This window comes from Sciurus carolinensis, unplaced genomic scaffold (assembly GCF_902686445.1).
Source record: "Sciurus carolinensis unplaced genomic scaffold, mSciCar1.2, whole genome shotgun sequence".
NCBI lineage: Eukaryota > Metazoa > Chordata > Mammalia > Rodentia > Sciuridae > Sciurus > Sciurus carolinensis.
In genome coordinates, this window is record NW_025920183.1 from 505,690 (window position 1) to 525,095 (window position 19,406).

The window sequence follows — 19,406 nt, forward strand, 5'->3', positions numbered from 1 at the left end:
CTCCTCCTTTTGCCCAGCCTGTCCCCAACACTCTGCTCCCTAATTCTCCCCCCTGGGAAGACCTCTCATATCCCCTTTGTGTTTTCTGCTTATGACCTGCTGGTCTTGAACTCTCCCTGAGAGCAGTCCAGGTCTGGGTCTCAGACTGGTGCCTAGTGACACCTGACAGAGGCATTGTTTCCAGAAACCAGTTCAGGACACTGACGACAACCCAGGCAGGGCAATCCTTCCCTCCTGCACTGGATCAGAGACGCATGTTCAGGAAACTTCTGCAATCCATCAGTGGACTCCAGCTCAGCAACTAGTGCCTGTCCAAGACATGAGTCTGAGGAAATGGACACACTTCCAAGGTATAACTGCTATTATAGAAGAAGGGAAAATGAGACCTCTCGCTGCTCTAGGTGAACTGGCAACTTCTATATGGTAAATGTATTTAATTAAAAAAATTTATGAGGACTGGTTCTGAGTCTGACTAAGAATACCGCAGTCATCCTTAAAAAGTGTCACCCCAATGTCATGTGTCAATGCTTTTGAGAGCAAAACTAAGAGAGTCCTAATTATGTATATTATAAATTACATTAGATTTTTGTACTTTTATGTATATAGGTTGTCTCATTCAATCCTACTGTTCAGAGAACAATTTAATGGCATTTTTCTTGGCACAACCTCATTGTTCCATCTCCTGGATGTGCTAAGGCCAGTTGCTTGATTGCTGCTTGTTGGACTTTAAGAAGTGCATTTATCAGAGCCAGATCGCTCATGGCTCCCTGGATGCACTCTGGAAAGTGTCCTGTGTGATTTTCGTACCTCAGGTCTCCCGAGTGGAGGACAGGACAACTGGGTGACCAGCCAGCTTTGTAGTGACTCTGGGATGTCACCAGGAGTGTCAGGGAGTTGGTCTCAGGCCTGTTGAGAAATGACTAATGAGTTGAGTTGTCTTCTCGCCCTCTCTCCAGCACGCCAGTTCATTCTTCCTTGAACACAACTTGTTTCTTAAGTGAGCTGCTGAGTCATCATGAACATAGTGAGATGTCTGGACCAGGAGCACCACTCATCTTAGTAAGAGCCATGTGTGTGTAATCATGATCCCATTAGGAAATTACATATACTCATGCACATATGCATATATGTATGTATAAATATATAGTTTATATACATGTATATGTATATATAACTTTCCATTGACTAATAATGAGGGACAAAATAAAAACAAAACCCCAAACTGTATTGAGCTAATGAAGCACATTGCAGTGACTGAACCACTCTGCATAAACTCCAAGAAATGGAACATTAAGGTTTTGAGAACTTCCAATAGTGGTTTCCACTGCTCTGTCAGTTCAGAAGTGAGCTGGATGAAGTGTGTCCTGACCCATTTTCTTTTGGCAACTTATTTTTTCAGCCTCCCTTTGCTGTGCTGTATCTCTTTATGATAGAATATGAATGGTTTCACATGGTGTTAACATTCCAAGGACTTAGGAAGTTTCCACTTGGAGGCAGGGATCCAGCGAGTTCTGCACTGCCCTCAGCATACCAGGGACAGGGCTGGGCTGATCAGGCCTTGGGGGTGAATGTGGAGCAGAAGGTGGGATCCAAGGGGAAGTGGATTGAGAACCTTCACGAGAGCACAGCTGGAAGGTTGGCTGAGGGGAGGTGTTTGCAGAGAGAGCTGTGTCACAGAGAGTGAGTGACCAGAGAAAGCCAGGAGTGGGTTGGGGGACATGGAGAGTGGAGGTGTGTGCACAAGACAGGGCAAGGGAATGGGCTGCCCCAGAGCCTGGGACTTCACCCTGGGCCTGTCGTGGTGGAGCCTTCCTAAGTAGTGTCATCATCCAGGTACACAGAGGTCTTTAGATAAAACCACACTGGGGGATGTTAACAAAGTGGGGAAAATGGGGAGACTTCACAGCAGTTCTGTGCTGGCAAGGGATGAGGTGCAGGTATGATTGCTGGCCCAGGGCAGAGTCCTGGAGTAGAGAAGTATGGTGGGTTGAGGAGGTGCCACAGCAATGTCTGAGAGAGTTGGGACATTGCCACATGGTGGAGGGCTCCCAGAGAGGAGTGAGGGAGAGTTGGTGCACCATTGCTGGATTTGTTCATCAGGAGCCACGGGAAAGAACATCTGCTCCTAAATTCAAGATGAGGAGGAAGGCATGGGAAGGACACAGCAGCCCCCAGCTGAGCTCTGGCATTCAGGGAGGTAGGATGGCTAAAGGAGCAACTTGGCGAAGGGCAAAGGGCTTCAGGAACTTTCTGCACAAAAGAGTCATAGACTTAAGGAGCCAGCAGGTCTCAGTTGGAGATGAGTTGGAAAGGGGAGAGGACAGGGAGAGATGGCTATCTAAGTATGCTGAGGGAAGCAAGCTGTCTTGGTTCCCTGTCCAGCAGACACATGAGGATAAACAGAAGGGTTGGTGGCAGCAGAGGATCACCCCTCTGTAGGAGACAGTGCAGGGGGACTTTTAATAATTCTATTACACTTGGGAAAAAATGCAATTCCTACTTCTGGATTCTTTTCAAGAAACTACCAGTTTTATTTTTCTAATTTATTGGTGACAGTCCAAAAGGTTTCCCATACATGGAGAGTATGTGACCTGTCCTCCCAGATGCTGGAGGTTATACCTGGGTTCCAAAGACAAAGTTGGGTGTCTCTATATTGTTTCTCCTAAAGTCTCTAAAATGTTAAGTTGGTCTACCAAAAGAGATAAAAAGAAAGCTGAGAGACTTTCAGACTGTTTGATACAAGAAAACTCAGAAGGTCGGGGACGTTTCCATATTGAACTCTGTGTTAGCATCATGAGGCATTTCTATTGTGTGTAGTCACTTTATTTTTATTTTACTTTATTTTATTTTTTTCAATAAAAATTTCCTTTAGAATTTATTGAACAATATAAAACAAAAGTCAGGCACAAATTACACAAAGTATTTAAAACATTTCTGGTGTTCATACAACATCTTAAATGTATACAGTAGCTTATGTTTAATAGCAGTGTGAACATGATGTAGTCAAATCAGATGCATCCTGAACTGTAGAGAAGGGGATTGATGTTATCTAGCCCTTACTTTAATGCACTGGAGAAATGATTAGGGGAACAACTGAATCCTGCAATACAAGCTGCCTTAAGACAAATGAACTTACTTGGTCCAAATGAATTGGAAATATATTCAGGATTTGAAGATATCAGTTAGGCAGAATGACTAGTTGTGGGTATTCACACATCCATTAAGATCTTTAACTTCTTGTTTATAACTTAAGAATTAATGAATTTTGCAACCTCTGAGACTAGATTTAACATCTAAGATGAGATGCAAGTTGAAATGGTTGTGATTCTGCATGGCTATCATTTCTTAAATGGTAGAAGCAATGTGTGGGGGAAATCAGCATTTTGGAGTGTACTTAAGCAACATATAGTATGATTCCAACTTCCCAGCAATTTTTTAAAAGTTTTTTTTAAAAAAAGACACAGCTAACTTATTGTATTTTATTTTCTTCTTTTATTCACTTTTTCTTTTTTATTAGACTCTTTCTAAGCAAAAAGCAAAATCAAGTTTATGACTTATATTTACTAGGGTCTATAGAGTTACACTGGGAAGCCTGGAAGAATCTGATTACCCTGCAGTCTTTGAAACTTAGTAACATAGAACTAACCAATGCTCACAATCATCATTTTTATTAACTTCAAAAATCATCGCTAATATTTTAGTAAATATGTGTTTCATATCCCCTTTATCTCCTTGAACTTCAATTTCACATATTTTATGTTATTATTTTGCCATAGACAATTGATATTCTAATCATCTTTTTTCTAATCTTATTCCTCTCTTTGCTTCATTTTGTTATGGTTTCTATTGTGATGCCTGTAATTTTCTGACATTTTCTTCTGCAGTCTCTAATAACTACTGTTAATCTTATCAAGTACATATTTTATTTCAGATTATTTATTTTTATCTTCAGAATTTGGATTTGATTTTTAAATGTCCTGATGCCTATTGTCTTCCAAGCCTCACTATATCACTTTTTATGTTCAGCTAAGCCTACACCAAAGACTTTAGGGTATCTCTTCAAAACCTGAAACTCTACCTGTTCAGCATTGCCTTCCTGAGTCTGGTGCACAAATGCCAGCCTCTCCAGTCTCACAGGACACTCATCTCTGCCTGCTCACCTTCCCAGGTTGCTTTACTGTGTTCACCACTGTATTCCTCTGTGGCAGTCTGGAAATTGCCTCCAGGCAGAGAGCCACCTTGATCTCTTGCTTGTTTCTCATGTCCCAGGGATTATAAAATTTAATATATTAAAAGGAGTTGCTTCTCCTAATCTTTACAGGTGCAGAGTGGTTGTAGGCAGCAGAGCTAGTCTGGTAACATATACTTGATGTTGCAGAATTCAAAAACATTACCAGGTTTTCCAGGGATCAACTCCCTCAGCTGACTGCTCCCATCCCATGGTTACAAAATTGTTGCTTCCTTTGTCCTCTGCATACTGCCTGGAGACATATTCCAACAACTTTAAATGATACAAATAATCGAGAATGTTGTTTGTGGCAGAATCATGGAGAAACAAAGAAAAATACATAACTGCATAATCCTTACCTGATAGGAAATTATGTAGTATACTTCTAAATAATCAGTCAAGCAAGAAATTATAACAAATTTAAAACTAGTTTGAGCTAGGCCAGTATTGATGCTGTGATTGAATGAAAAGAATACAGCTATCCCAGCAGTTAAGCAAAAGTCTGTGACCCTAAATGCACATGACTAGCAAATCAAAACAAAACAAAACATATAAATCTCATTGTTAAGAAGCTAAGAAAAAAACAGTATATTAAGAAAAATTAAGGGAAAAATGAGTAATCTAGATATTAATGGAAAAAAATACATATATAGAAATTAAATACATATATAGAAATTAATTAAAAAGTCATATACTTTCTCTTGAAAAGCACACTTAAATTGACAAACAGTAAGAATGAATTTAAAAAAAAATAAAGAAACCACACATTAAAGGGTCAGGAATGCAAAACTGGGATGTCACCAAGGCATAATAGCCGTTTAAAAAAATTGAGAGGATATCATAAGTAATTTTATGAACATGAAATGATTGTTGGGATAATGAGAAAATCATGTGAAAAGTGTAACTTGTCAATAAAGATGAGAGAAAAATCTGATAGAACCTATATTTACAACATAACTTAAACTCAATGTTAAAAAATACAAGGAAACCCTTGGTGTAGGTAGTCTCACTAATGATTTTCAAAGACTTAAGAAATAGCATAAATCGTGCACAAACTCTTCCATAGAATAAGAAATGCTGGAATATGCCTCAAAGTTTCTAATGGAGACTAGAATAAATTTTAATATTCAAACTAGACTTGTATATTACATAAAATGTAAATTAGAGACTGATATTTCTCATTAACCCAGATTAAATTTTAAAATCTCAAGCAAAGAGGATGCGCTAGTAGGTAGATGATTAGGCATGCATTCCCCTTATTTCTTTGACTAAATACAGCTGAAAATCCAGGACATTTTGTACAAAACAAGCAACAGAAAACTGTTGAAGATTGAATAGGTATCTCTGCCCTGTGAAAGAACACTAGTAAGTTCCCTGCATTTTATTTATGCCCTGTGCATCAATTACCTGGATTTGAAGATGCTACCAACCTGAAAACACAAACAGGGGCAGACGAACAAACAAAGAAAAGAAACAAAGAAAAAAAAGTCTAATTTTCTCTTGCCAAATGACCAGGAAGAGAAGCAACTTGTCAACTCAAAATAATTTTAGACCATAATGATTTATTGTACCCCAAAAGCAAAACAGGTATGGGTAAAAAAGAACTATGTTACCATGTCCACTGAAATCAGCAAAGACTTTAAGGTGGACTAGAATTCTGTCCTTGTCAGATTGTAACAAATTGTCCCCACTCAATTTCTCTGTGGGGATATCAGAGGTAGTCTAGTAGAGAAACAGGATTTTAACTACTGTCCAGGACCTCTGTCCCCTTTGGTGCCAGGCCACGTGGGAAATGTAGTGAAGCTCTCCTTCTAGGCAATACCAGGTGGTGTAGTATCAGAGGAAGTCAGCTAACAAATACAGCTTTAAAATGGGACAGAATCTCCTAGCACAACACTCTAATTCCCTTGCTTTATAAAAATTGTCCATCACACCAAGAACAAGGAAGACATGAAATTGTGAAGAAAAGTAATCAAAAAATGCCAAGTGAGATTACAGAGATATCTGTAATTACAGAGTAATCCAATATTAAAAATCAACCACCATAAAAATATTTCAAGCAATTTATAAACAGGCTTGAATAAAAAAAAACCCAGGTAAGAAATAGGAAGTTTCAGCAAGGAAATCTATATCCAAACATGTAAGATTTAAACTACTGAAAAATAAAGATAAGGAAAAATCACAAATTCCACGATTGAGAAGGTAACATCATGGCTTTAAATGAAAAATAATTTGAATAATAACAGATTATTTCTCACTGCAATCAGGAAATCCAGAAAGAACTTGCACAGCATTTTCAAATATTCTAAAAATAATGTTCAACTTGGAATCCTACATCCAATAAAAATATTCTCTGAACATGAAGGGGAAATTTACATACCCATATAAAGAAATACTAAGAAACAATTTGTTACCTGGAGACTTACTCTAAAAAAATGACCAGCCTGAATTCTCTAAAGAGAAAGGAAGAGGTAAAACAAGCAACCTTAGAGAACCTGGAGAGAAGGGAGCATTGCCATTTGGATTAGCATAATAGAATTTCTTTCTCGTTTGGAGTTTTCTAAATAATGTGTGATGTTTGCAGAAGAAGTAATTTGTATAAAATGCAATGTCTACAGCCACCACTGATAAAGCTATACAGAGAGTCAAAATCACTATAAATACATCTAATGAATTCTGAAAAGTGTTTAACCAACAGAAAAGCAGAAAGTGAAAAAGAAAAATGAGGGAGAGAAAAAGACAGGAAAAAAAGTAGCAGTTATAGTTTCCAAAGCATCAATGATCACATTAAGTGTAAATAACCTAAATGTATCAGTTAAAAAGCATTAATGAATAATGATTAGAAATCACTACCTAACTTATAAACTTATTTCAAATGCAATGATATATGCAGTTAACATACAAGTTGAAAAGGATATATTGGACATTGATAGATCAAAAAAAATAGGACTGGCTGTATTTCTATCAGGTAAAGTTGACTTCAAAGCAAAGAAAATTATCATGAACAAAAATATGTTATATAATGGGTCATTTATATGAAAAGTATATAATTGAGTCACTAAATATAAAGACAAAATGCATCAAGAAGACTTAATAGTGCTAAATGTGCAGGTGCCAAAAGTTAGGGCTTAAAAATGCATGAAGCACAAGTTGATAAAACTACAAGGATATATAGAGAAACCCAACTTTATTTTCAGAAACTTTAGGAACTTCCAAATAGCTGAATGAAGAAAATGTCATCAAGGATGAAGAAAACTCAGCAACATCATTAAAACAGCAGATATAATTGACACAGAACACTCCATCCAGTAATACTAGGATACACATTCTTTCCAAAGGGCCACAGAAAATATATCGAGTAAAATTATGTCCTGACTCTTAAAACAATTCTCAATAAATTTTAATCAATTGAGGTGATACAGTTTGTATTCTCCAACCACAATACAGTTGAAATACACATCAATTACAAAATACCAGAAAAAATTCCAAATACTGGGAAAATCAGTTGTGAACAAAAAAATGCAGGGTCAAAGAGGAAATCTGGAAAAAAAATTGTCAAAAATCTGTAAAGGATCTTAAAGTTTACCTTAGTGGCAATCTCTTAGGTATGTGTGTTGCTGTTTCATGGATGTGAACAGAAGAAAAGAGCAAACCAGGGAATCAGGCAAGGACAACATCCGCACAGCATGTCAAACACTCTGAGCATCTCTTACCTTTCTCCCCAAATCATGGAATGCTGGGCAGCATGGCAGATGCTGTGCACAATGTGGGCTTGCCTCACAGCAGAGAAATCCTGAGATCAAGGAACCTGCATGTTTTGCAGTGGTTGAAAGCAGATCTAACACTTGCCTTTGAGGGAGACATTATCTTTATTATTGTACAGAGCAAACAAATCTGTCCCTTCTCCAGAGAAAGATAATCTCTCTAGTTTAAAAGTCTGTGCACAATTCAAATGTAGTTGAAAATTAGGCTAGAACCAAAAGACAGTTGTACCTTACTTCTAAGATATTCCGGAACATGAAAAGTCCATGGAAAATTTCATCCAATAAAGAAACTGTCCTTACTTTCCTAAAACATTGCAATAGGTGCCTTAGTCATTGTAATGGGAGCAATTGATTTGAATGTTACATAGGAAAGTAAAATCATTAGTACATGATATGACAGTGAACACAGAAAATCTAAAGAACATGCTGTATAATATCTTAATTAAAAGGAACATTAAAAACACCATGTCCCTGAATGCCCTTATTTTGGTTTAGATACGGTGTTCCCCAAAAGCTTATGTGTGAGACAATGCAAGAAGGCTTGAAGGAGAAATGATTGGGTTTTAGCCTTAACCTATCAGTGCATTAATCCCTGATGGGATTCACTGAGGCAGGTGGGGTGTGGCTGCAGGAAGTGGCCCATTGGGGGCAGGGTTATGGGGCATATATTTTGTATCTGGAGAGTGGAGTCCCTCTCTCTGCTTCCTGATCATTATGTGAGCTGTTTCCCACTGCCACACTCTTCCACCATGATGTTTAGTACCACCTCAAGCCTGGAGGAATGGAGCCTGCTGTGTTTGGACTGAGACCTCTGAAACCATAAGCCTTCAAATAAACTTTTCTCCTAAAATTGTTCTGGTCAGGTCTTAGAGTCACAGCAGTGAAAAAAATGACTAAAACAACCCCTTCCCCCCAAAAAACTTAGCCCTTTAAGGTAACAGAGCAAGCCTGGGCCTGAATGCCCAGATACCTATTACCTTGAAGGAATATGATTTCTCTTATGCAGGCTTGGAGAACCCAGGAGGAGGAAGGAGTATGGCTGTATAAGTTAGTGCAAGAGGTTTTCCTTGTCCTTTGTAGTTTTTGAAATTATGTGTGATGTTTGCAGCAAAAGTTACATGTATAAAACATAATATCTAGACCCACCACTGACAAAGCTATACAGAGAGTTGAAAATACTATAAATAGATCTAAGTGAAATTCTAAAAGTTGTTTAACCAACAGAGACAAGTCAGTGTTACCCAAAGAAAGCAACTTTCTTGCATACATGCAAGATAGGATAGTTGCTCCTTGGGATTTTGATCATAAAAGAAAATCAAGCAAGCTATTGAAGATGATTTCACTGCTTCTGCAGCCTAACATACGACACTCCTTCCAGTGGGGACAGGCACAGAATTAAGGATTTTGTGGAAAGGATATGGGTCACTTGTCCAGGTGACCAAAGTCAGACAAAACATCATGAGAAAGAGGAGATTTTCCAGGAAAAGTGCCATAAGGACAGAGGAGCTTCCAGCCAGCCTGTTGCCATTGAACTCTTCTTGGTGCAGCCTCTTATCTCTTGGCAGTTTTTACCCCATAAATCATATATCTCCCATGATGTATCCAGGGACTTACTTTGACCTGTCTGCAACCTACCCCACTGTCCTGGCACAGCTGGGCTGCAGACAAGACTCAGTTATACATAGGTATAGATAATAGAATCAACATGGGAAGTTAGCTAGATGATAGAATTCAAGGATAATATATGAAAACCTTATTTAAATACTCTATCCACAATAAAAACAAAATTTAAATTATAACACAATTCAATTAGTATAAAAAGAGATCAAATAGTTAAGAGTTAATCTGATAAAATATGTGAAAATTCCCTAAAAAGGAAAAAAAAAATAATACAGTTAAGAAATGGTCAAAGACAAATATATACCATCTTCAGAGTTTGGGGAACTTAGTATTGTTAAGACATCAATTTTATCCAATTAGCCTTAAACTAAATGTTCAGCACAGTCCTCCTTCAAAAATAATTCCTTGTATGTGTGTGTGTATGTGTGTGTGTGTGTGTTCTAAAATGAATATGTGAACTCGATTGGGTAAAAATAGTGAAGGAAACTTGGAAATGGAAAACAAAGAGAGTTTTCACTAATGGTTATCAGGTTGTGCTACTAAGATACAGCAGTTAGAATAAATTCACTTTGGTTTAAAAGAATAGAGCATGTAGAACATTCATATGCTGTAATTAATTATGCCACCACCATCTCTGTAGTTACAATAAGCAGAAGAGAATGGTCTTGTCAATAAATGTTGAATTCTTCGAATCTCAATAGATGAACTTTACCTCTTGGCTCACCACATAAACAAAAATCAATTCTAGTTGGATTGTGGTACAAAAGCCAAATGGTGAAATAACACAGCTTTCAAAGAAAATATTAAAGAGTGTTTTCCTGAATTTGGGGATCCAAAATCAGTTGATAATGACTTTTTTTTTTTCCAAAAAAAATGGGTTTCATTGAAATTAAGAAGTTATATTTAGCAAAAGCCATCTAGGAAGGAAAATGGGAACAGCAGCTCTGTAGCTCACTTGACTCCTCATAAGAACACCTGAGGCAATGTCAACTTCTTCTGATCTTGTGGTGAATAAAATATGGCATTATATAGTAGAAGGACAATGAGGAGAATTTGAACCCAAAATGTTTCATAGGATGTGCCTCATGATCTAGAATGTTTCTGTAAATATACCAGAATTTTGTGGATTTAAGAATTACTTGGAGGAGAGTGCAAATTAGTTACGTAAACTCTCTGGTCTTCATGCTTCCTCTGAGTTGACTTGCACCATGCAGATTGTAAGTGGTCACCTGTTCCTTCAAAACCATTATGTGTCCTCTGTTACAGGATAAAATGAGGAGATTTTTAATATATATATGGTAAAAAAGTAATAGTATCCAAAACTTATGAGATATATAAATTACTACAACAAATCAATTTTTTTAAAAAAAATTAGCCCAATAGGGGAAAAAAAAGAAAAAAGAAAAAGGAAAAAAAAAAGGTTTTAGTGTTTAATATTTATATGTGAGGATATTTTACTTCACTATTCAACTGGAAAGTACATATCGAAAATAAAGGTGTTAGCCCTGAAGCACAGCAGCATGAAAATCAATCAAGCAAATCACACACTTATCAGCAAGTAAGGAGGACAATAGAAATTGTCTACCATAAGCTTTTGAAGTGGGTGTGAATTGACATAATTGCTTTGGAAAATGGCTTGATGGTATCTAATAAAGCTGAATATAGTATACTCTGTATTGCAGGAATTTCATTATTAGGTTATATCTTTTGATGGAATTCCCTGTGTTCATCATACAGTATATCCCAGTATATTCAAGCAACAATGTTTTTTAATTGCCCCAAACAATGAACAATCAAAACTCAAATCAACTTGGTTGCATATGATTTTCAAACATAATACTGGGCAAAAAATATAAAGAAATCCTGTGTCAAGCATACTGTATGATTTCCTCTATTAAAACAAGTGGGAATCTTGTTATGGTAATCATGTGGTTAGTGGTTAGCACTGTGGAGTGAGGGGGTGAGAGATGACTGGGAAGGTAACTGAGGGATCTTCCAGGGATTGAACTGAAGTTTTCTCTTGATATCAATGCTGGTTACACAGACTGGTAGGTTTAATATGTGACAGCTGTCACCCTGCACTCGTATGATACAATATTGGTGAGTGTCACACACCAATTAGGTTTGCATTGTTTTTAAATAAAATTCCTAATTCATTAAACACATACCTGTGATTATGAAATAATAAAAGAACAAAAATGAAGAAAAAATGTATTTATTAAATTAAACTTCAGAAAATAACTTTTTTTTTTTTTAAAGAAAGGACCTTTATTTATCAGGAGATCTGAAGAAAGGAGCAGGTGGGAGCGCCACCATGGGAGCAGGCAGCCCCCTGGCCATGCCCGCCTCAGTTCAGACTCATGTCCTCCTCATCATCCTTCTTGTCTTTCGTGTCACCCTCCTTCTGCTCAGGTCTGGTGTTGTTCTGCATAGCTTTGGCAAACGCTTCCACATCGCCCTTGTTGGTGGCCTCCACGGCCTCTGCAGGAAGGCCAAACTGGCACATGAAGGGCCCCTGCTGAAGAGAGGCCAAGGCCGTGCTGAACATGCCCAGGGCCTGTTGGAACTGGGGCGAGGTCATCCCCGAAGGGCAGGTAGGGCAGCAGGCGCTGCTGGACGTCGGCATTGGCGAGGTTGGACACCATGATCTCTGGCATCAGCATGCTGGCGAGGTCCACCTGCTGGCTGCCTCCCAGCCCAGCCGGCACGTTCATGGTTGCCAGAATGCTCTGGAGGTCATTCAGCTGGATGGGCTGGGTGGGGCTGGCGGCTGCGCCGGTTCCATTACCTGAACTGGGCGCAGGACTTGGGCTGGTTGCCGAGGCGCCTGCTGGGGCAGAGGGAGCTGGAGTGGCATGGGCAGAAGAGGTGGTGGAGGATGGGGTGACCGCTGCCAACTGGCTCCGGGAGCTGAACGAAGAGCTGCTGGCAGAAGGCCCGCTGCTGCGTAGCAAGCTGGCCAGGCCTGGCCCAGTCAGAGCCCCATGGCCACCCAGTCCCCCAAGGCCCGCTGGTCCGCTGAGCTGCATGAGCAGGCTGTGACGCATGCTCCCCAGCAGGCTCTGCAGGTCGCCCTCACCACCCAGCGCCCACAGCTCGTGGCCCCCACCCCCACTCGCCACCAGAGCCACAGGTATGCGGGGGTGGTTGTTCAGGTACTCGTTGACTTTCCGGCAGTGCTCCTCATCCTGGTCGGTCTTGGGCTCCTGCATCCAGAAGAAGAGCCGCTTGGATCCAGCCTTGAACTTGAGCACGTAGAACCTCCAGCTGGGGCACTGAGGCACGCGCTTAAGCTCACAGTCATCGAGGAAGATAATCAAGTCGTCTTCCATGGTCCCTGATGTCCTGTCCTTCTAGCAGAAGTGAATGAGAGAGTCGTCGGTCTGCCAGATGTACACGAGCCCTTTCCGTTTTTCTGGAGTGACGGTAGTGACTTTCAATGACATTTTCCCTGCCCGAAACTCCACCCCGGAGAGCCTGGCCCCAGACTTGGGAACAGAGCGCCTGAAGTCGTCATCCCTTGGCTGAGAGGTGAGGTCCGGGTTCGCTCTTCCTCCTCGGCGCCTGCCAGGCCCCCCAGAAAATAACTTTAAAAACCTTCAACTAAAGGAATAAAATAACAAAATGTTAATCATTTGATGTATAAAACTATAAAATTACAAATAATCATGGGAAAATAAATGGAACATAGAAAAGGGTTATCTTCACTAGACCAAGAAGTTTTAGAATTCATTAAATACATGTAATTCTGACAAAGGATAATGGATAGAGGCTATGAAATATGTAATTCATAAACATCAAATAAGACAACAGAAATATAAAAAATATGTGATCACAACTGTAATAATGTAATATTTTAAACAATTAACTATGAAATGTTTTTACCTAATTGGTATTGCTTTACATATGTGTGTGTATGTTTTTATGTTTACGTGTGCATATTTAAATGTGTATGTGCACATGTGCAACTGTGCATATTTACATATGCATCTGCACATGTAAATGTATGTGTATCTGCATATGAATATAAATGTGTGTAGTTATATATGAATATATGTGTTTGTGTGTAGATATATGCACATATAATAACCATTAGGTAAGATATATCAAAGGGGTGTGGGTACATCGCAATTTCCTTAAAGCAAAAATAGTTTTATTCTCCAAATAATTAAATTTAACAAATTATATATTCTTTAGTATAAAATTTCATCTATTAAAATGATTAAAGATAAGTCAAGGAAAGAATACAAAAGATAGATCTACCAACATACCTCAGGTAAGATACTAATGCAAACTATTATTCTTTCAAGAAAATGGAGTTGGTAAAATAATGATATATTCCCAGTTTTTAGTATACAACAGTTATTAAATACCAGTATAGAAATAAATAATAAATTAGACCTTTCATGAGAAGAATTATATAAAAGTACAGTACTATATTTCCAGTATTATAACATATCAAAAGATGTAGGTACATATAATTATGGATGTTCAAATTATTAGCAACCTTTATGCCTCTGTGTCTTATGGATTTTACATTCATTAATATTCTGCAGTTACAAGCCTATAGTTACTTATAATACTTATAACTTCTATATAAGAAAAAAGGAGAAAATAGAAAAAGGTATGTAACAGGTATTTCTCTCAAGATAACAATTTTTTAAAATTTATAACATGACGTGTCAATATCCCTCATATGTAAAACTCAATTTAGTAAGAAATGTGTTGTGACCATAGTTTGATATTAAAAAGGCTTAAAATAGCATGTTGCAGGTGAGAAACTATGAAACTGTTTCAACATATAGTAAAATGGGCATAAAATAATAATTGAATGTATCTTTGGGTTATAAAATTTAATTTTAACAAATTAAATTATTATTTTATTATTTCTTTTGGGTTTTTTTCTTAGTTTCACATGACATTAGAGTACATTTTGACCATTTATACAAACATGGAGTGCCTCTTATTCTAGTTGCAATGCCAGTTTTGTGGTTGTATATGATATGGAGATTCAATGTGGTATATTCATATATGTATAAAGGAAATTTATGTCAGAATCATTCCTCTGTCTTTCCTGTACCTGTACTCCTCCCTTCCTTTTATTTCCCTTTTCATAATGTACCAAACCTCTATTTTTCCCCTTCTCCCCCTTGTTGTGTGTTAGCATTCACATATAAGAGAGAACAATTAACCTTTAGTTTTTTGGGATTGACTTGTTTCGCTTAGCATAAGAGTCTAGATCCATCCACTTACTTTCAAATATCATAAAGTCTCAGTTAGTTATAACTGAGTAATAGCCAACTGGGTATAAATACCACATTTTCTTTATCCATTCATCTGTTGTAAGGCACCTAGGCTGGTTCCATATCTTAGTTATTATGAACTGAGCTGCTATAAACATTGATAAGGTTGAGTCACTGTAGTATGCTGATTTTAAGTCCTTTGGATATATACCAAGGAGTGAGATAACTGGGTCAAATAGTGGTTCCATTGCACATTCTCTGAGGAATCTCCATACTGTTTTCTAGAGTGGTTACACTAATTTGCAGTCTCACCAGTGATGTATGAGAATCTTTCTCCCCTCATCCTCACCAACATTTATTGTTGCTTGTATTCTTGAGTGTTGCCATCTGACTGGAGATGAAATCTCACTGTATTCTCATTTTGCATTTCTCCAATTGCTAAAGATGTCACACATTTATTTTTCATTTATTTGTTGACCATTTATATTTCTATTTTTGTGAATGGTCTGTTTAGTTCCTTTGCCTATTTATTGCTTGGATAATTGCATTTTTGGTGTTAACTCTTTCAGTTCTTTATATCCTAGAAATTAATGCTATAGCTATGGGGTAGGTGGAAAAGATTTTATCCCATTCTGTAGGCTCTCTTGATTGTATCCTTTGCTGTAAAGAAGTTTTTAGTTTGATATAATCCCGTTTATTGATTTTTCATTGTGTTTCTTGTGCAATAGGAGTCTTGCTGTGAAAGTTGGTTTGTAAACCCACATGCTAGAGTGTTGGGCCTACATTTTATTGTACTAGATTCAGGGTCACTGTTCTAATGCATAGGTCTTTTATCAACTTTGAGTTGAGTTTTGTGTAGGATGAGAGATAGGGGTCCAATTTCATTCTGCTACCTATGGGTTTCCAGTTCCCCAGCACCATTTGTTGAAGAGGCTATCTTTACTCCTATGTACATTTATGATGCCTTTGTCTAGTGTGAGATAACCAAATTTATGTGACCTTGTCTCTGTGTTTTCTATTCTGTTCCATTGGTCTTCATGTCTACTTTTTTGCAAAAAACATGCTGTTTTTGCTACTACAGCTCTGCAGTATAAGTTAACATCTGGTATTATGATGCTTTCTGTTTCACTTTTCTCACTAAGGATTGCTTTGGCTATTCTGGGCATCTTTTTTTTCCAAATGAATTTCATGTCTGCTTTATCTGTTTCTATAAAGTATATTGTTGGGGGAGAGGTGAGGCTAAGCATCATGGCAGAAGAGTGTGGCAGAGGGAAGCATTTCATGTGATGATCAGAGGCACAGAGAGAGACTCCACTCTCTACATACAAAATGGATACCCCATAGCCATGCCCCCAGTGAACTACTTCCTCCAGGTACCACTCAGTTAAACCCATCAGGGATTAAGGCACTGATTATGTTAAAGCTATAACCCAATCTTTTCTCCTCCAAACCTTCTTGCATTGTTTCCCATGTGAGCTTTTTGGGGACACCATATGTAAACCACAACAATGGAATAATTGGAGGAGGATTGGTGCTAGTTCTTCTTTGAAAGTCTAGTAGAACTAGGCTGAGAATTCATCTGGTCCTGAGTTTTTATTTGTTGGTATTCTTCTGAAGGTGTCTTTAAACTCATTGCCTGAAATTGATCTGTTTAAATTTTCTATGTCCCCCAGTTAAATTTGTAGGTCATATGTGTCTAGAAATTTGTCAATGTCTTTAAAATGTTCTGTTTTATTGAGTATAAGTTTTCAGAATAGTTTCTAATTATCATCTGTACTTCAGTAGTCTGTCATGAGATTTACTTTTTCATTGAAAATTTTAGTAATTTGAGTTTTTTCTTTCTCTTTATTAGCTTGGCCTAAGGTTTATCAATTTTATTTAGTTTTGAAAGAAACACCTTTTTGATATGGTGAATTTTTAAAAAAAAATTTTGTTCATTTCAATTTTATTTATTTCCACTCTGATTTTAATTATTTCCTTTCTTCTACTGCTTTTGGTGTTGATTTGTTCTTCTTTTTCTAAGGCTTTGAGAAGTAATGTCAGGTTATTTATTTGGTGACTTTTTTTTCTTTCAATGAATGGTCTCAATACTATGAACTTTTCTCTTAGAAACATCTTCATTGTGCCCCAGAGATTTTGATATGTTTTATTTCATCATCAATTCTGAAGCTTAATTTTGCTGGGTATAGTTTCTTTCAGAGGTTGATTTATATTATTACAAGACCTCCTAGTTTTAAGGGTCTGGGTTGAAAAGTCAGCTGGGATCAGAATTGGTCTCCCTCCAAATATGACCTGTCATTTCCCTCTAGCAGTCTTAAAAATTTTATCCTTACTTTGTATGTTGGGTGTTTTCATAATACATGTGCATTAGTGAAGGTTTGTTGTAATTTTGTATATTTGGAGTCCTGTGAACCTCCTGTGTTTGATTTTCCATTTTTAATCTTTGGAAAATTTTCTAATATTATTTCATTGAAAAGATTGTGCAGGATTTCTATCTCCTTACTGAAGTGATTTTTCACTTCTTGGATTTTCTCTCTGAATTTACTACTTAACTATGAATTTTCTAAATTCCTTCTCTGACCTTTCTTCCACTGAGATATCATTTTACTCTGTTAATGAGGTAATTTGTTTTGTTTGGGATGATTTGTTTCTTTACTTTTTCATAATCTTTGTAAGCCTACCCCTTTATCTGTATGAATCTGAGGTGGCAGAGCTTCTAACCTATGAATATACAGTGTCCCTGGAAGTTTTCCATTTTTTCTTGAGGAATGTATTACACACAAGAGTAGTAGTCAGTGGCTGTCCAAGTCCTTCTTCTTGTGGAGCTAGTGGAGTAGCCCATTGTCAGCTCCCCTTCTTGTTAGTATGAGGTGGGGCAGGTTGGATGTTGTTGTCTTCTCTATTCACAGTAAGGGGTTGTTCTGCAGTTCTGTGAGAGGAGTTCCCAGAGGTAAAGATCCTAGAGACAGTGTTTGGGTCCAGCTTTGTTGAATGACGTTTGTTCTGAAGATTTTAAATCAGCACACTCTGGAGCCTGGCTGCTTCTGATCCACACCAGGAGTCCAGACCCCTGGAGTCTTCCCTGGGTTCTGCTTCTGCCGCAGAGGAGTCAGTCTTTCACCCTGCTGGGCTCAGGTACAAAAGGATTGAAGTGAATGTTCACTCCCCTGACCCAATCAATTCCTGGTCCTCCCCAGCTGGTTCTGTGAACCATCAGACTCAAAGGGTGAAAGGCACCCAGGATCTCTAGGTTATGATGTCCTGAATTCCCCTGGATACCACACTCTTCATGCCTAAATTTCACCTGCTTTCTAGTCACACTTGGGTCATTTGGTGAGCCTCTGCCAGGTCAGATTTTAGGAATCAGCTGGAATTACACAGGTCTGGGCACCAGGGTGTTGATGCACACTCTCTGGCTTCCATAGTACAGCTGGAAATAACAGTGGCTGTCGACTCTGTGTGGGTTACCAAGAGAAGCACAGTGTCTTTCCCACACAAGAATATATTGTGGCTCTCTCACTGAATCAGTTTGAGAATGTCTTTGATCACTGATTTCTCCATTTCAAGACACTCCATAGTACCACCTGAAAAGTGGTTTTCTTAGTCTCCCTGTCCATTTTGCCTGTGATGGATCTGCATAAGGGGCTGCTGGCACCAGCAGGGGATTTTTTTTCTTTTTAAATTTATTCTATCCAATTTTCTGAGTCCCTAGGTATTCTGAGAGTGTAGTATTAAATTGCAGTAAGGTTTCTTTTGTTACCTACCACAATGAAAAGTTGTTTGTTTTCCTGGTCCACATCACAGAGCAATTTGGAAAGTAAACTTCTCTGATCTGCCATCTCAAATATAGTAAATTATGGTAAGGTAGTAGATGTAAGTATTTACACATTGGTGGTTAAAACCTAGATATACAACTTAAAACTATTTTTTGCAATCAATATGTATTAAATAACCTACAACTTTTTTTTATATTGACCTGATAACCTCTAATATTTTTGCTCTAACAAAATACCTGAGGTTTGGTATGTTATAAAATAAGAGATTTATTTAGCTCAAATTTTGGAGGTTGAAGATCCAAGATAGGACAGCTCCTTTTTTTTCAGCCTTAGGGAGGGCCTCCATGCATTACAGTATGGCAGATGGCATAATGTTGGAAGTACATGGGAAAGAAAGTAGAGAGCACAAGATGAGAAAAGAAGTTGGAAAGATTCAGGGGTGAAGCTCACATTTTAAATAAAAATTTTCTTATAGGAACTAACTAGTTTTCTGTGAAAACTACATAAATTCCTTCAGAAGACAGGACTCCTACTAACATCCATGTCTTAAAAGTCCCACCACCCCTCAAAACTGCCATACTAATGGTATAGCACATGAACTTTTGGAAACACACTAAAATTACATACTACTAGAGCAACCCAATTTTAGGAATTTATGCTCAAAATTCAAGGCTGAATTTTAGATGCAGAGATATTTCTTGTCATGGCACTTTTAAGAATAAAGCTAATTTCTGCCTAAATGCACCTTGAGTGTGATTTTTGCTTGAACACACAC

At 37.8% G+C, this 19,406-nt stretch overlaps 2 pseudogenes; one reads left to right on the forward strand and one right to left on the reverse strand.

Moving 5' to 3' along the window:
• The window catches only part of LOC124974847 (probable RNA-binding protein 19), a 470,746-nt pseudogene that overhangs the window by 254,806 nt on the left and 196,534 nt on the right, over positions 1-19,406 (forward strand).
• LOC124974831 (proteasomal ubiquitin receptor ADRM1-like) lies at positions 11,960-13,129 on the reverse strand (annotated as a pseudogene).